Source organism: Psammomys obesus, unplaced genomic scaffold, assembly GCF_907164565.1.
Source record: "Psammomys obesus unplaced genomic scaffold, mPsaObe1.curated_primary_1811, whole genome shotgun sequence".
Lineage (NCBI taxonomy): Eukaryota > Metazoa > Chordata > Mammalia > Rodentia > Muridae > Psammomys > Psammomys obesus.
The window spans coordinates 4,257,664-4,261,817 of NW_026587216.1; the positions used below are offsets into that span (position 1 = coordinate 4,257,664).

A 4,154-nucleotide genomic window follows, 5' to 3' on the forward strand; every position below is an offset into this window, starting at 1 on the left:
TGTGGCATTCGGAGTCTTTCGTAATCACGACACTTAGTTTGTCTGAAACTTCATGCTCATCAGAGAATGGAAAGGAAAAACAGTGAAAGTGTGCTGTGATGAGTGTGGTCCCCAAACTCTCAGGTAGGAGAGAATAATTTCTGGGGGGGGGGATGGAGAAATGCACTTGGTCATTTAGAAATGTACCATGACAAAGCAAAGCAGCTGAGGAGTACTAGGAAGACCACAATAGTAAGGCTGTGAGGAGGATGGAGAAGTCTTTGTTCACTCACAGGCAGACCTACTTCCTTCTTCAGCTTTATTCACATCAAGAGGAAACCCTTGAATGCAGTTAAGTTGTCCAGGGCTCCAGGGCTCTGAAGCCATCAAAGTCATATTGAGGAGAAACATGAAACTTATCAGTACCATTTTCCAATATTATACATTATAAGCCGATGAGTTATAATTGTTCTTTGTGGTCCATGTTTCAGGTTTATTCTTAATTTGTGGAAAACATATATGTAAGGAATTTGCAACTGCTCACATTCCAGGAGGTCCGACCACAGTGTCATCTTCAGGACAACAGGTGATGCTTACCCGTCCAAGTGCTCACCTACAAACTCAGCCTTGACTCTCAAGATATGCTCATCATACTTAAAGAGACTTGAGAAATCATGTTCAATTGAATCCAGGCTCCTGGATACATCTAGGAACTGCCTATAACTTTGGTACTGAGCTATGAGACTCTGATTCCCTTTGAGAAAAGTGGGTGGCTCCCATCGTAGAATATCCTTGAAATGAACTGAATTCATTTCTGGAATCTTCAGGTGATACCACTCCCAGTGCTGACACCAACAGTGGGCTGCATAGCCATACCACGGGACTACAGAGGCGCTTGGATGCCAGCTGCATAGGACACTTGCCCTGTCCCTGTACCCCAGAATGCCAGCATGTCTGTGTAAGCTTAGATTTTTCACCAAATCTACTTTATTTAGAATTCTTAAGCACCTTTACCTCCCTTCCAACACTCCCGAAACCTTAGGTAGGAGATTAATAGGGAAAGAAAGGGTAGTCCTCTTTTACCTCCTTCCTGCTGATTAGATCAACGGGTCATTAAGGGATTACTAGACTCAGTCATCAGGATACCAGCAGCCTGGTCCAAAGGACAACACAAAACAGCAACATGAAGTTAGCAAAAGCCACAAGACTCAGTTGGATTGCCCGGAGTTCTCTGGAACATTTCTCTCTGTGAAGTCAAGTGTTGAAGCACAAAGATCAGCGCAGGGATGTTGATCCAAAAAGCAATGGGTCACTCTGCACAGGCCTCTCTATATGTCCTCTCTTCAAAATCCACCCACGGATGTTCTCAGCTGGTCAAAGTCTGGCCCCTCGAATGAGAGAGCAAAACATCACATGCCCTCTCACAAGCCAACCTGGACAGAACATCACATGACCAACCTGAGTCCAGAAGCTCCAACTTCATGTCTGTCTCTTGGTTTTGTTTATTTGTTTGAAAGTAGGCTCATTATGAGGTGGAACTTGCTAAGTAGCTGGAGCTGAGCTTGAACTTGAGCTCCCCTTGCCTCTGCCTCTTAAGCAGTAGGGGTTACAGGTGTGTCCCATATCCTGGATCAAAATATTTTTCATCTTTTCAAATTCTATGATTGGATACAACTTATTGCCTACGTCTACGTGAGTACAACTTCAAACAGAAAGAGAGAAAAAAATGATTGGATAAAGAAGTCTGTACTCATTAGCTTTGTATCAGATCATCTACGGTTTCCGCTAAAACTCAGGAGTTGTTACGTTTGTTATGTTCTTGTCTCTTTCTTTCTTTCTTTCTTTCTTTCTTTCTTTCTTTCTTTCTTTCTTAATGAGGGTTGCCTTTTGTGATCAGCTCATGTGTGGAAACTGAGTTATTTCCCCAAAGGCCAGCTCTCTGGGTAGTAAAACAAGACTGCTCATATGTAAAGAAATATATTTGTGCAACAAAATTAATTGGCTGTGTTTTAACATCTTTAAATGTACCCCAAAACAGCGAGTAACACATAACTATGAGTTGATGTCCTGTAAAAGCACACAGGGGATTGTGTGAGGAAACAGGGCTCATATCCTGACAATGGAAACTGCTGGGACAGCTCCGGAGAACGTTTTCATGCCTGACAACAGGTGGACATTCTCTCTCCGTCCAGAAATTCCACCTTCAAGTCTCCATCTTAAAACATGCTGAGAAAAGCCAGTTATGTGAGGAAATTTATCCTATGATTCCCAATAGTTACACAAATGCATAAAACAATAGCATGTGTCATTTACTCAGAGAATGATATGCTCTAATAAAAGTTCAAATGGACAGTCATGTAAAGAAGCTTGCTGGCCTTAGGGCAGTGAGTACCTCTGGGGTGGGGATGTTGTATCCATACTAACGGTTTCTGATTTTGAAAAGGGAAACTAAAGCAAATGTTGGCATATGAGTATATGACAGGTTGGTACATGAATATTTATTAATAGTTTTAGTGCTTGACTGTATATTCTAAGTGCCACCATTAAACACTTTGAATGTTGGCATATGGATAGATGACAGGTTTTAGTGCTTAGTTAATGGTTTTAGTGCTTGACTGTATAGTCTAAGTATCATCACTAAACACTTTGAATGTTAAGAAGTGTCATGGAATGGGAGAGCACTACAAAAAAGTTGTCATTTATTCACATTGTGCTGTATTTATTCAGGATATGTAAATACAGCAGACATCATGATACAAGGTTCATTAAAATGTGTCACAGGGGCACTTGCCATGTGTGTTTCTAATTACAACAATGTATCGAAGTTGTTTTCTATACACAGCTCTAGAGGCCCCATTTCAGTGGCTCTCGCGGTTTCCTAAGTTACAATTGCAGTTACTGAAAAGGCCACTGGAGGCACTATAGCTGGGCCACCTATTTATTAAAGTGTCAGGAACTCCGGCCTGGAGACAGGACAGCCACAGGCCATAGGCTGCAGAACAGGGCCCCTCATCTTCCTACTTTCTTAACAAGAGAGAAAGGCTAGAACAAGCCCAGCTATGCTTTCGGCATTCCCAGATTTGTGTGCAGCTTTGAAAGTTTTCTTTATTGTTTGACTTCGGATCGGGTGAAAAGGTGATGGGTGACAGGCCTAGCCAGTGCACGACAGACAAGGAGACTCCTTGCCCAAATTGGTGTGTTGAATTAATCTCTGTCATTTTATAATTATGTTCTGTCCTGCCATCTGGAGAGCTAGCAGGGCGCCTATAGCCTAACCACATCATCCCAGCCACTTTGGCGTGAAGGATAAGATCTCCTAGTGGGACAACTTTTGTTATCACAGGGTTGAGAGACATAGGGCCCCTCTTATCCCAAGAAGCAGACTGCAGTTCCCACCCAGACCACAGAGTTAGGGAAGGAGCTGTGTTGCCTTGAAGTCAGAACTCCGCTGGCCCTGCTTGTTCACTCTGTTCCTGGACATCACCCCACCCAGGCCCGAATGGGGAAGCATCCTCCTCCAGACAGTGACAGTTATCTGTCTCATCAGTCCAGTTCTGGGGACTTATATCTGGCCATACTCATAAATGTAGGGTGGAATCCTTTCCTTCCCTCTCCAGCATGGAGATGGGAAAGTGACTCGGGTATTAATGGTTTCACATATGTTCTTTTAAAAATTCTATGCATTTATTGAGAGAGAATGTGTTTTGTGTTTGCACTGTATGTGCTCATATGTGTGTATGTGGAGGGCAAAGCAAAGCTATCTTCCTCTCTCACTGCCCACTGACTTGCCTTGAGACAGTATCCCTCGTGGAACTGGAAGCTCACTGGTTTGAGTACATTGGCTGGCTGGCAAACTCTCAGAATGCACCTATCTCTACCACCATGCTTGCCCCAGTGCTAAGCAGGTGCAGCCGTACCCAGAGTTTTGTTTTGTTTTGTTTTTCACTTGGTTGCTGAAGGTTTGAACTCAGGTCTTCATGCCTTCAGAGTTAACACTGCCTCACTGAGCCATCCTCCAGACCGCACATCTCCTTCCTAGGGCAACTATTACAACTCCATGTATGTCTGCATGCACCTTCATTTCCAGCCAGTTTCCTCAGATTGGAAGGTGGGAAGCGGAAAGGTGAGTGAGCAAAACAGGTTTCACAAGCTGTTGCTACTTGGAAACGCTGTAG

The 4,154-nt window shown here is 43.5% G+C and overlaps 1 pseudogene; it reads right to left on the reverse strand.

The window, feature by feature from the left end:
- Positions 1-264: 264 nt before the first annotated feature.
- Positions 265-891, reverse strand: LOC129673662 (interleukin-10 receptor subunit beta-like; annotated as a pseudogene).
- Positions 892-4,154: the final 3,263 nt, after the last annotated feature.